This window comes from Festucalex cinctus, chromosome 3 (assembly GCF_051991245.1).
Source record: "Festucalex cinctus isolate MCC-2025b chromosome 3, RoL_Fcin_1.0, whole genome shotgun sequence".
Lineage (NCBI taxonomy): Eukaryota > Metazoa > Chordata > Actinopteri > Syngnathiformes > Syngnathidae > Festucalex > Festucalex cinctus.
The window spans coordinates 32532458-32547256 of record NC_135413.1 but is presented as its reverse complement, the minus strand read 5'-3'; the positions used below and the strand labels follow the sequence as shown (position 1 = coordinate 32547256).

The 14799-nt window shown below is 40.4% G+C and overlaps 1 protein-coding gene across 1 annotated transcript in view; it reads right to left on the bottom strand.

Annotated features, from left to right (window-relative positions):
- Nucleotides 1-14799, bottom strand: part of tmpob (thymopoietin b) — a 46330-nt gene that overhangs the window by 16461 nt on the left and 15070 nt on the right. Inside the window, exon 2 of the mRNA XM_077517720.1 lies at nucleotides 14151-14202. The gene's annotated coding sequence lies outside the window, so the exon portion shown is untranslated. The remainder of the gene's footprint in view (nucleotides 1-14150; nucleotides 14203-14799) is intronic.

Here is a 14799-nt window from a genome sequence, read left to right as displayed (position 1 = left end):
TTTATCTCTTTTTATCTTTCTCTCTTTTTTTCTCTCTCTCTCTCTCTCTCTTTTCTCTTTCTCTCTCGCTCTTTCTCTCTCTTTTTCTCTTTCACTTTATCTCTCTTTTTTCGCTTTCTCACTCACTCTCTTTCTCTCTTTTCTCTTTCTCTCTCGCTCTTTCTCTCTTTTTCTCTTTCACTTTATCTCTTTCTCTTTTTTCGCTTTCTCACTCACTCTCTCTCTCTCTCTTTCTCTCTTTTCTCTTTCTCTCTCGCTCTTTCTCTCTTTTTCTCTTTCACTTTATCTCTTTCTCTTTTTTCACTTTCTCACTCACTCTCCTTTTCTCTCTCTCTTTTTCTCCCTCACTCTTTCTCTCTTCTCTCTCTCTCTCTTTATCCCTTGTTTTCTGTTTCTCTCTCTTTTTGTCTCTCATTTTCTCTCTCTCTTGTCTTTCTCTCTTCTTTCTATCTCTCTTTTCTCTTTCTCTCTCCTTTTTCTCTCACTCTCTTTTCTCTTTCTCGCTCGCCCGCTCTCCTTTTGTCTTTCTCTCTTTTTCTCTTTTACTTTATCTCTTTCTTCTCCATCTCTTTTTTTCTGACTCACTCTTTTTCGCTCTCACTCTCTCTGTCTTTTCTCTTTTTCTCTCTCGCTCGCTCTCCCTCCCTTCACCCCCAATCAGGTGTGTCGATCGTTCTTTGCGTGGCGAGAGTCCGCGTGCGGGAGTTGTCATGAAAAGAGTGATTGTTTCAGCACGTCTCGCACGCATACGTGACATGCAAATGAAAACATGTAAGACGCAAGCACGTCCCGGCTGGGATTTGCCCCGGGCCGCACTTCAATAAATGGCACTTTGAGTGACGGCAAGCGAAGGGAGGGGAAGGCGGAGTCAGCCAGAACGTCACGCAAACACGCAAGCATGCAGCTTTCTTGATTTTTCCGACAGATATTCGCTCGCACGCTCGCTCGGACCCCCGCGTGCGCTTGCGAGAGCGAGACTTTGCGAGGAACAGATGTGGGCACGGGGAAGATGTCCTGATGAAAAACACAAGCGCTGCATGCGGGGAAAACATTGCTGTCTCATGACGATAGATAACCGATGGATTTACAGTTTCGATTTTATGCCCAAATAAATTTTTTTTGGGGGATCGCCTTGATTTATGAGTTGAATTCGTTCGGGCTCGTAACTCCCGATCGTGAAATCTGCATGTTCGAATAAGTCGAAAATCTGAACACGGTATCCTGACTGATATTGCACTTGTGCAATATCAATTATTGGTAGCAAAATCTCGTTTTTCTCCATCTCGGGGATCGACTATTTTGTCACTTGCCATAGCCTGAAAATGACGTCACAGTTGCACAGCGCTCAGGTAACGACCAATCGTGGCTCAGCTTGTGAATGAGTCACGTGACCAAACTCAGAAAACAGGCGAGCCGTGATTGATTGGTCTTTATGGACCACCTGAGCCTGGCCGGCACCTGTGCTGTCATTTTCAGTTGGCGACAAGTGGCAAAATGGCCGCCCCCTGAGGTGGATTTTTTTTTACCACTTAACTCATATTCCAAAAACGCAACAAGAACAACAAATTATTACGAAGAAAATTCTTGAGTTCCCCTCTTTAACTCATTTGGTCCCAAAAACATATACATATGTTTTATTTCAAATGTTTTAAGTGTACCAAAGGCATATTTATCCGATTTTTTTATGCTAGAGCATACAGAAGGCTTTGATGCAGCGTCACAACTTAAGACAATGGGTGAAAAAAATTGTAGTAATTACACAAACGACCAGCAGGTGGCAGCAGAGTATAAGAGATCAACCAGGGCCATGTTGCAACAAGCTCTTTTTGACAATCTTTTCACCAGGAATGTGAATCTTGATGAAACTTAGCGATATTTTAATTCTGATTGCTGCAAAACGGAACCAGATAGAGACATACTTTTTCTTTCCTGATAAAAGAAGAGACTTTCATCTTTTTTTTTTAGTAGGTTCCATGTTTTTATAGCAATAGAACACAATATTCTGTGGGCCTTGCATAATTGGTCCAGTAAAACAGCCAGGAGCGAACGGCATTTCCATTTCATTTCAGTGGGGAATATTGATTTAATGTGCAAGTAAATGGAGGTCAAAGATTGAATTGTATTCATAATTGAAAGGTGCCATGTTAAAGCCAAATAATATGTGGGTGTTTATATTGATCTAAGTCTCCTGCTCCGCCTCAATTTGGTCCATCTCCGTGAATTTCTCAGCCCGTCCTTCACCGAGCCAGCACGCGGAAAACTTGTGAACATAAACACGCAGCGAGCACAGGTGAGCAGAGCGGAGTCCCCCCCCCCCCAAGACTGCCCCCCACACCTCTCAATGGAAAGCCAAACATGGCTTTGAGAATGAAGAGGCTTGTTGCTAAATATAGACGGCTGGTCCGAGAGCCATTTTCAACAAAGATGAGCGGGCGGCGGGCGGCGATGTCCCGGCGGTGCGCCGGTGGTCCGCCTTTTCTCTTCTCGCACCGGCTCTTGTGTCAACACTGCAATCCTGCGGTCCGCTCCGGCGCGAATGGAGCCACTGTGCGCTCGCACACAGCCGCCGTGTGTCGTCTCCGGACGACCACTCAGGTCCCGACACCCAGACCCCTCCCAGAAGGCCCCCGCCACTGAAACGGACCTCAGGGTGGGATCTCGTAACCCTGCTGGGGGCCATGTTGGACTTTACGTCCATGTGACCTCAAATTTGTTTCATGAAATTGGTCAACAGGACCTCAATTTATGAGTGATCTGATTTAGGATTTTTTACATGTTTTACATATTTTAATTTTGTGCCCCAAGCCAAGTTTGGGGTGAAGTGAAAAAAAAAAAAGAAAAAAAAAGAAAATAGAGCAATTAAAGGTACTGTGATGCCCCCTTACACGTGGGCAAGGGGAGCCACAGTGTGTTCGGGGGAGTGTGGAGAGGAGAAAATTGTTGCTTTTAATTTTGGTTGGAAAAATATAAACGAGTTTCCGTGACGACAATGGATGTTCTGCATGTCCACAGTTTGGCTGCCATCAATTTGCCTATTCGCATATTTTTTTAATCAATATTTTTTTTTACAACAAAAAGTTTTTTTTTTAACCCGTTTTTTTTCCCTCCTGTTTTTCCGAATGTTTTTTTCCGTTTTTCAGAAAAAAATATTCAGTAAAACAGAAAAAATATATATTCACGAAAAACAGAAAAAAAAAAAAAAAAAAAAAATCAAAACGCCCCCCAAAAAACAGGAGTTTTTTTTTTCTCTCCTGTTTTTCAGATTTTATTTTATTTTTTTAATGACAAAAAAATGTTCAGTAAAACAGAAAAAAATATTCAGGAAAAACAGAAAAAAAATACTAAACCAAAAAAAACAAAAAACAAAGCCCCCCCCAAAAAAATTTGTTTGAAAAACTAGAGTTTTTTTTTTCTTCCTGTTTTTCAGAATATTTTTTTATGACAGAAAAAAATATTCAGTAAAACAGAAAAAAAAATCAGGAAAAAACAAACAAAAAAAATGCTAAAGGAAAAAACAAAAACAAAGCTCCCCAAAAAAACTAGTCCGAAAAATATGATTTTTTTCTTTTCCTCCTGTTTTTCTGAATATTTTTTACTCGTTTTTCGGAATTATTATTATTTTTTTAATGACAAAAAAATCTTCAGTAAAACAGAAAAAAACCAAAACAAAACTGAAAAATACTAAAAAACAAAAAACAACAAAAATTAGTCATAAAAACAGGATTTTTATTTTTTTCCAAGTGAATGCAATCCGCTTCCGTAGATTCCCGCTTGATTGCCTAAACCGATGAAGTCATGATTTTTTTCTGCTAAGGTTCCTGTTTTGTGTAAGCGAGCGCGGCAGCTCTTAGCGAGCTTGACGTCTCCGCGCAGCTGACACGGAACGACAAGGCGTGACTGCGCCGCAATATTCCTGCAGGCCGCTTACAAGAGGCGCTTTATGGCCCGTGGAAATGATTCATCGGGCGCGAGAAAAAGTTTGCATTTATCACATATTCGGCCGCGCGGACAAGAAACGGCCAAAAATATCACGTCGGGCCAGGAAATCACTGGAAGCTGGATGTTTTATCAGCCAGCCAAGCTTTTTTTTTTTTTTTTTTGAAGGATAATAGCCCATTCATCATCAGGATCACATCCAATCAAATTGCAGATTCATCACGGCGGAGGAAAAGTGACGGTGTCCGCCGCCGAGCAGAGCGAAGGCTTCCAACTGAGCTCGACATTTGACCCGCGCGGACCGCACACCGGCGCGGCTTCCCGCCGAAGGATTTACGGTAACTCTCGGACGAGCGTGGACGCTTGGCACGGATCCCATATTGTCGCTGGCCCGCCATCAAACGGACTCGAGCCGAGCGCCGAGAGAGCCGGCGGCGCAAAAGTTTCGCTGATCAATGGGAAACCTTCAGCGGCGCAAGGGGACGTAATCAAGTACAAATACTGCATTACTCTACTTCACTACCAGCTCAATTCCAAAATGGACCTTTGACGTCTATAGCCGTCATTGGCAAGGAACGAGTTACTTTGAGAGGGTGGAAAAATGGAATACTACTACTACTACTACTACTACTAATAATAATAATAATGATAATAATAATAATAATAATAATAATAATAATAATTTTCATTTAGCATATTCCAATTATAATTAGTTTATAACACTTTATAACACAATTGTAATTAGTTTATAACACAAAAGCTATTATGAGTTCATTTTGGTTTGGAGTTCATCATCGGTTACCAGGTGATCATTTTTATGCCGGATATACTAAGTTAGTGTTCCCTCACTATAACACAGTTCAACATTTAAAATAACTATAAAACATAAAGCTAACTACTAACGCGGATTTCATTTGTTGCGGGTATGTTTTGGAACCTACGAGGGAAACACTGTAAAGCAATCTACAGCCGTTGCTTTCTGTTGGCGTAAAAAGCAGGATTGAAGAGGATGTAAGGCAAAATAATTTTCAGCAAAAACTTGGCTGTGCTTCAGTACAGTACAGTACTTCCTCTTTAGCGTTTCTTGGTTCAAATTTATAGTCTCAAACCAAATGTGTGTTGGCACCTAGTGGTCAAAGGTGGAATTACACCACATATAAATGTAAATATAAATAAACATATCTTTTTTTTCCAATATGATATATATATATATATATATATATAAATATATCTTTGAAATAATTTATTTTTTTGTGATGGAAAAGAGAATGAAATCAGTCACGTCCAACATTTTCACACTGTGGTGCATTGAGACATGAGTTTAAATTGTTTTGTGACCATGTTCATAACTCAAATCATCTTCCCCCATTGAAATGAATGGAAATGCCAATAATCGGTGCAAGAGCGTCATTCAAACCCCAAGAAGATTCTCAGAGGATAAAGAATATATGCCTGTAAATGGTATATGTGTTTACACATTTCTGAGTCTACTTTTTAAATGTTAGCGAAGTCAGTACTAGTACTTTTACCAGAAGCTTTTAAAGTATCAGTACTTCTATTAAAAAAAAAAAAAAAAATCCTTTTGCCACCTCTGGTCGTGAACGTCAATCTGAATTTCCTGCCCTATATTTGACGGACGTGATTTTCCTCGCGGGGGCGAGCGCATGCTTTCCCAGCAAATTCCGCACGGGTGCGAGCGCAGGACGAGCGGGCCGACATCGAACCCGAGCGAGCGCCGTTGAAAAGCGCACCAACGCACTTATCTTCAGGTTCACGTCCTTCCCGATTCTTTTTCCCCAAACTTGGATTTGGAGTCTGCTTTTGATCAAAAGCCCAGTAAGCTCCCTGAGAATTCCTCAACGCCGTTCGATGATCAAACCATATGGAAGGAAAAACAAAAACAAAACTTAATGCATCTGACATGCTGCGAGAGGCATAATGGATAATATATATAAGCATAAACGCCACAGCCATTCGTAATATGGGAAAAAAAACAAAATTTTGAAAAAAAACCCGTATGTTTTTCAATACGATAATTCCCTTTTTCAAACTCCGAACAAACTTATCATCTCACGATATCCATCAAAAATCGTACACAATGACGTAAACTGTGAAATGAATCCACAGCCGTTGCTTTCTGTAGGCGTAAAAAGCAGGATGTGACGCAAAATCATTTTCAGCAAAAAAAAAAAAAAAAACTCGGTCGTGCTGAAATACAATACTTCCTGTTTCGCTCTTCTTGGTTCACATTTAAAGTGTCGGACTAAATGGGTGTTGGCACCTAGTGGTCAAAGGTGGAATTACACCTCATGTAAATGAGCTAGATCAAAATAGGGGCACACACTTATATGGTAAACCATTTTTTTTTCTCAATCTGATTAATTTACGAGCTATTTTCAATTGTTCATCAACTATGAAAGGATGAACTTTGTAATCTTTCATCTTTTTTTGTCACTATGAGCTGAAGTTTTACTATCAAACTAAGCATAAAACAAATGGGGGGAAAAAATACATGTTGTGTATAAGAAGTCCTCTTAGCTTAATGCTAACAATACAATACAAAACACCATTGAAATGCAAATGCTAGCTAGCGACGTGGTCACTATTTGAACACAAATGTTGACTAATATTAGCTCATTTGCTCCCCAAAAACGTATGAATACGTTCTATTTTAAATGTTTGAAGTGTTCCAAATATGTATTTATATGTTTTTATGTTTTTTTTTATGCTAGAGCATAAAGAAGGCTTTGATGCAGCCTCAACTGCAAAGAACGGTTGCAGAAATGCTAATTACTACACAAACGGCCAGCAGGTGGCAGCAGAGTATAAGAGCTCAAACAGGGCCATGTTGCAACAAGCTCTTTTTGACAATCTTTTCACCAGGAATGTGAATAATGATGAAACTTATCTATATTATAATACTAATTGCTGGAAAACGGAAACAGATAGATTTTTTTTTCTTGATGAAAGAAGAGACTCTAATCTTTATTTTGGTAGGTTCTATGTTTTTATAGCAATTGAACAATATTCTGTAGGCCTTTGCAAAATCAGTCCAAATCCAGTAAAACGGTCCAAATCCAATAAAAGCGAACTAGATTGCTTCTGTGAAAAAAGTAGTTTGACGGTTCGTCCAACAAATCGACAGCTGACTGTGGCTCTCCTTGCCCATATGCCAGGGCATTATAGTATTTGTCCAGTCTGAGATTTATTTTTGTATTTTTTTTTTTCTTTTGTGACTTTTCATTCGCTGTAGCATTTATTTTGTTGTTGTTGTTTTTAATTTATTTTAAGTTAATTTAGTTTTTTTTTTTAAATAATTGTGTGTTGTTTTTTTTAACTTCAGGGCCACCACATTAAAAAAAGAAAAAAAGAAATCAAAGTTGACAAAGCGCACTTGAAAACGTGTTCTTCGCGGCTTGACTCGTGCGACTGGAGCGTTTAAGTGTCGGTCGGCGGCGTGTGGAAAAGTGGGCCGCGACCGCGCGCGTCGGTGAAAGCAAAGCCGAAGTGACAGCCGAGTAACGACTCGGGTCGGGTTCAGCCAAACTCACGAGGAGGGAAGCCGCGGCTGGAGAACAGACGCGCATTCAACAAACGTCCACGCCGACTGTCGTCACTGGCTAGCAGCTCGCTACAATGGCCACGGAGGGGGGGTTAATATGTTTTTAAAAACATTTAAAAACATATTCAAACATTATTCAACAAACTTAAAAAAAAATCTAACATCAGAAAGTTTTAAATAATAATAAAAATAATCATTAAAAAGGAGAAAAAAAATCTTAATAAAGCTGTTTAAAGGGCTCATACTAAAAAAAACAAAAAACATACTCAATATTGTGCTTTTGTACATTACTGCAATGATAAATATTATATAAATATAATATATATATTGAGGCACTAGTTCTTCCACATATTGACTCGGTTCGCAAGCATCTGAGCATTAGCGTGGATTTGAAACATAGAAGGGCCAAAACATGCCTTGTGAAAATTAAATTACACTAAAAAAAATACTAGCCACCAGAGGGTGTTAGAACTGCACAAGTGGAAATCAGTCCCAACTTTTTTTTTTTTTTAACATGATAAATGGTGTCAGTTTTAATATCACGATATCGCGATATTGCCGTTATCGTTACATCCCTACTTGGTACTACGATGTATTTTTTTTTTCTCTGTAATACAGCGTCATTTCCAAATGGATGGACATGCCGTAATTCGGACCGTGTTGGTTTTTTTTTGGAGTCCCGTCACGTAATTTGAGACGGCAGCTCACATGTTGGAGCCATTTAGCGCCACAAGCTAACAACGATGTTGTCAACAAAAACATGTTTGCTGCTGCTAATTGACAACGGCACATTTATTTTTTTTAGCACCAAATATCGAATATGACGGCAGTCCGCAAAGACTTTCACATGTTTTAGTTTTGCCACAAAATGTACACATTAACGCACCGCAGCCACAAAAGCAGCTCACCGCCTCCATTGGACAGATTTTGCCCGCTCCAAGAAACACAGCCAGCTTTTACCGCTGAAACCGATTTCAATCCATTTGAATTTCCGCAGCCACTTGCCCCCCCCCCCGAAAAATTAGCAAACAAAGATTTCCCTCCCTGCGCCGCCACCGCACAAGGAAAACAAAAAAACGGCCGGTTTATTTTCCTGCGGTGGGGCCCCCTTTCAACACGCTGATTATTCACGCGTGAGCGCGCGCGCCGCCGCCGCCCTTCAAAAAAGGTCCTCGATCGAGGTGACGGGCACGACGACATCAAGATACATTCACAATAAAAAGTTCTTATTGTGTCGATAATTCATTTGATACGTTCATTATTTTTCCACATACAATTAATACTTTAAAAAAAACAACAATTTTGTCACTTTGAAAATGACATCACATGTGCTCAGTGCTCAAGTAACAACCAATCACAGCTCACCTGTTTTCTAGGTTTGGTCATGTGATGCTTAGCACGTTGTGGTGTCATTTTCAGTCGACTGACAGCAACCAATTGAGTTAAAAAAAAAAAAAGAAGCTAGCTAACTATTTATTTGCTAGCTAGCTAGCAAGATGGATAGATAGATAGATAGATAGATAGATAGATAGATAGATAGATAGATAGATAGATATTAGTTTAGCCGAGATGGCTAGTCGGACCAGTCTTCTAGTTTTATTAGCTTGGGCCGGTTTACTTACATTAGCTTAACTGTCTTAACTTGGCCTAGCCGAGCTCACTTCGCTTGGCCTAGTTTACTTATTGAGATGATTTCTCAACACAGATTTTGCAAATTGACTGTAACTGCAAACACAGTCAGGAACAGCGCCATCTACTGAGAGCCCCCCGCTGCGGTTCGGCAGTTTTCCTGGCACGGCCCGACGTCAGAATTAGTCGAACAAATGTTGCATTTATAAACACAAACCAAACCGCGCTAAATGGAGGGGAGGGGGGGGAAGAAAGCGAAACATAAATAAACCACAGAGAGGTGAACCATAACAAATAAAACACACTGTAAATAAAACCATATTTTCTTGTACAAGTTGGATAATTAGAAATATGGACGTGTGAGGAGGAAAACAGACGTGTGAACTTATTTTTGGGTCAATTTTTTTTCTTCTTTTTTTGTAAGCCCTGGCAGGGACGAAACGATTACAGAAAATGCTTGTATTTTTGTTTGCACGCTTGTGTAACGTTGGCTCTGCTCGCGCATGCGTATGCGTGCGTGTGTGTCTAAGTGGCGTGTGTGTGTGGGCCGCCGCCGTCTGTCGAGAAACAGCTGGAGGCAAAGCCAACAAGCGGTCCGGTCCGGTCCGGCTCGGCTCGGCTCGGCGGGGCAGCTGGCCAAAGGCTGGCGACAGATTCGGTGCCGCGTCGCCATGCCAACGGGCTCCTTGGCACGCCGCCGCCGTCCCGATCCGTCGGCGCGTGCGCGCACATGCACCTGGCCCACCACCAAAGAGTCCAGAATCACCTCTGCTGTCACGGTGTGATGAACAGGTCGTTTACAAGCCGAGTGTTTGTGTGTTTTTAAGAGTTGTACGCGCGCGGGGGGAAAGAAAACATCGTGGCGCTGCATGTGGGCCTCCTTGTGTGCGCGCTGGCCTGCCCACATCGTGGAAAAGGCGCACGCCACATGTCAGCCACTTTCATTTTATTATAAAAGTTGAAACATAAAATATGTTTTAAAACGGTTCAAATTGACGATATAATACGCATTTCTCATAGAAATGTCGACAGATAAATGTCTTCCACAAGTCAAAGTAAGCTGACGAGTCTTCTTCGCCTGAAGACTTGCGTCTATTTTCCCGCCACTCTTATGAGGTGCTCCCCCTCGTGGCCCGCCATGTAATTGCTCAGTAAGTCATGAACAACGGAGCCATTTTAGCGGCTGTATATCAACGACAAATATCGCGATACTTGCGTCGGCGTATCGATAATCTAACGGGAGACCAAAGTATCTCGATTTATTGCGATATCGATTATATCGTCACACTCCTACTGGACAGATAAATGTCTTCCACAAGTCAAAGTAAGCTCATGAGCCTTAGACTTGGACTTGACTTTATTGATACCTTTGGGATAATAATAATAATAATAATAATAAATATTAAATCAATCAATCAATAAATAAGGTTACACCAGAGATTAAATTAATAACAATAAAAAATAAATAAATCAAAATAAAATAACTTCTTCACCTGAAGACTTGCGTCCATTCTCCCGCCACTCTTATGATGTGCTCCACCTAGTGGCCCGCCAAGTAATTACTCAATAAGTAAATGAACAACGGAGCCATTCTAGCGAGCGGCTGTATACTAACTACAAATATTGCAACACTTGCGTAGGCGTATCGATAATCTATCGGGAGACAAAAGTGTCACGAAATATCGCGATATCGATGATACGGTCACACTCCTAACCAGAAGACTGCATGTTCTCAGTTGAAATATTTACCGGATGCCAGAAAGATCGAGTACACAGCTGTGGAGCCCGCTTTTAGTATGCGGAAGAGGGTCTAATCTATTCAAAATAGTCTCTACTCTTATACTGTTCTTGGCCCATGTGAGAATGTGTAATAAGACAAAAAAGATCAAATATTTTGTTGAATTGCCCAAACAGAAATATTGAACTGGAAAATAAAAATAAAAATGAAAACAAGAAAAAGCAGGAGATCTGCTCATGGGGGAAGGAATTTACAGGAGATTGGGTCAAAAAAAGTGAAGAAGTGGGGGATAGGGTGTAAAAATTGCAGATAAGCGAGTGTTTCCACGGGGGAAAAAAAAACAAATCTGTGAAAATTCGAATTAGGGTTCCGTCAGTGCTTCTCGATTACTTCTTGAGGCCCCCCCCCAAAAAATAGTAAAATATTTTTGTGCACCCTAAAGTCTCCGTTGTGACTACAAATAGTATCATTTGTCTCTAAAATTTTTGCAGAAAAGCAAATACTCCTTGCGCACTCTCTGACAATAAAAAACTCCACTGCCACCTACTGCAGTGGATGTACAATGACACTTTATGTTACAGAGGAAAAAAAACCAAAAAACATGTTCCCTGGGGTCACAACCAGGGTGGCCTGCCATCATATATGAGAAGGACTAACCTCAAGTACAGGGTGTGAGCACATTTGCAACGTCTGCCACTCGAGAATGAAAACTCCAAAGATGGAAAATGAAGATTTGTTGGCGATGGAAAATCGTCTCGTAACTCATCTGACACTTTTATCATCCGTGGCGACGCTCTCCCAACGTGACGCGATGCGCCAAATAATTTGGGCGAGTCTCTCACTGGAGAGAGAGTAAAAAAAAAAAGAAAAGAAAAATTCCCCCTTGTTGAATTCCGCCGTTGAATTGTAGGTGGAGAAGAGCAGACAGTCTGCGGTGGTGAAACGACGTCGCCCTTGGTGCGGCTCCATTTTTGCATTCAGATGCTTTTTTTTTTTTTTTTTTTTTAAACCCACAAACCATATAAAGTCGGGCTGTTGAGTTAATAACACGCACAAGTGATTTAAGCGTACTTAATTTAATATTTTCACACAGCCTTTTATTAAACGATACCTGATACTCGTGTGCTACATTTTTGTTTACACCGCAATTTTTTTATTTTTTTTCCCTCCCTGCTGAGCTTCACTCGTCTTGTTAGCTTACATAGCTTTTGCACACTAAATTGTAAATTAGCCGAGCCCGGCGGTCAAAGAAACCGTTTGGACCACATCAAACAAACACATGGGAGGAGCCACAAAAAATAAATAAATAAATAATGTTTCGACATCTAGAGTGACGATAACCCTGCACAATTGCCTTTATGTAAAAGAAACTATAGTGTGCGATACTGCACATTTTGGTATCGATCCAATACCAAGTAATCGGCGATACAGATACCGATGTCGATAATTATGGTATATATAATATATACACCATAATTATCAAAAAAAAGTATCAACATCCTAGCCTAATTAGCTTGGACAAGTTCACTTACTTTTGATTATACGATACCTGAAGAGTTTCGAGACACCAAATTGTATGGAGTGTGGCTGTAGTGTAATGTTAGCATTGTTAGCTTAGCCTAACCTAGTTAGCTTGAACAAGCCCGCTTACCTTTGACTCTGTTATTATACGATTCTTGAAAAGGTTTTAAGACACCAAATTGTGTGGAGTGTGCCTGTAGTGTAATGTTAGCTCTGTTAGCTTAGCCTAATTAGCTTGGACAAGTTCGCTTACTCTTGATTATACGATACCAAGAGAGTTTCGAGACACCAAATTGTATGGAGTGTGGCTGTAGTGTAATGTTAGCATTGTTAGCTTAGCCTAGCCTAGTTAGCTTGAACAAGCCTGCTTCCCTTTGACTTTGTTATTATACAATTCTTGAAAGGTTTTGAGACACCTAATTGTATGTAGAGTGTAATGTTAGCATTGTTAGCTTAGCCTAATTAGCTTGGACAAGTTCGCTTACTCTTGATTATACGATACCAAGAGAGTTTCGAGACACCAAATTGTATGGAGTGTGGCTGTAGTGTAATGTTAGCATTGTTAGCTTAGCCTAGCCTAGTTAGCTTGAACAAGCCTGCTTCCCTTTGACTTTGTTATTATACAATTCTTGAAAGGTTTTGAGACACCTAATTGTATGTATAGTGCAGTGTTAGCTCTGTTAGCTTAGCCTAGCCCTCACAGCAAACGACAAAATAGTGCATTTGTGAACGTACGCCCTCACCAAAGGTCATCGGCTCATCGTTACGTCATGACGACGAGCCAGTCCAACTCAATTACACTGCAAAAAAAAAAAGCTGATATTTAAAGAGGGGAAAATAAGAGGTTATGACGGTCATAAAAATTCGCATTTTGCCCCGGTGTATCTTGGCGGCGGGCGTTATTGAAAGAAGTCAAACTTTATTACTTTGGAGTGAAAAGTTGTAATTTTTTTTCGAAGTGGCGCGTGTATTTTATTTCTGGACACAGTCGTCATATCTGCTTACGTGCAAACGCCAGCGCTGGGTGGGATGTAACAAAGTACAAGTACATCGTTTCTCAACTTACGTACATTTTTTTTTATATCTACAATTTACATGAGTTAGAAACAAGTGCGCCAATCATTTCTTGAGAACTAGACAAAGCGCAATTTGTGCAGAAATTGCGTGGGAATGCTGAAAGCTGAATGCTAATAAAACATTTCCCAAGCGAGATTCGCTGAGCAGTATCAGAGAGTTGGTAACGATGACACGTGATGTATGGAAGTGGGCGTGGAAAAGTGGGACTTGGAAAAAGTTCAATGTCAGTCCCATTGAAAATGAATGTGGAAAAGTTGATATTTAATGTGAAATTGTGTGAGTGGAATCAGATGATATATAGCCAAGATGGCGCGAATTTTTCAAGCAAGTTGAAATTAGAAAAGTTTAAATCGGATGTATTGTGTGGGAGTTTTTGCACATCAAAAAAAGTGTGGAGAATAAAATGTGCCTGAAATAATAATAAAGAATCTGAATAACATATGTGGGAATGCTTTTCAACATTCCCACATTAACACACGTTTGCATATTATAAACAACCTGGAAATTGCCCTTCAAAAGCAGATTTTTTTGTTGTTGTTGTACTCTTTAGAAGCTCACCCAATTTTCTGGCATCATCACTCAAAAGTTGAAGTTTTATCCGCAAAGTCATTTGATAAATTAAAATGTCTTGTTTTCAGACGTTTGGTTTTTTTTTTTTTTTTTTGGTATGAAGAGACGTTCTCTTACCTTGCTAGCAAGTGTGCGCTGATGTTTATCGAGTGGTGCCTGGAAATCGTGGCTGAAAAAAACAAAACAAAAAAAAACAAAAAATTGTGAGGCCATCATGATTCTTGTGAAGCAGTGAAAGTGATCTCATTATAAATCCATTTGCAATTGATATCATATTGTAATTGTTTTTTTGTTGTTGTTATTTCTGCAAGTATCTTAAGAGTGCTTTTTTGCCACCTTTGCGAAGAACGCAGACGGCCAAATCGTTAAAGCGTGTGCATGTCGAAAGCTCCGCAGAACACACGGTTCCTTTTTATTGGACTCTTTTCCCTCATCATCATCATCATCATCATCATCATCATCAGGTGTTTGCGTGCGTCTGCCAGGAAGGAAGGAAGTCCTTACGAACGTTCACCACAACAACTCCTCTAGGCCCACACGCACAATCAGGTTATTTATAGCCAAAGACGCCACGACGCTGCGAGAGGACGTCCAATTAGTCAGCGGATACGTTCGGGCGGTCGTCGAGTCGCTCCAACAATAAATCCAACAAGCGCGTTTTATGGTCATCTGCTGCGATGCACGCCAATCGGCTCCAAATGGGAGAGATTGATGGCTCCTTCTTTGCCGTTTGTCTTTTTTTTTTTTTGGCATGTTGGCACCGGTC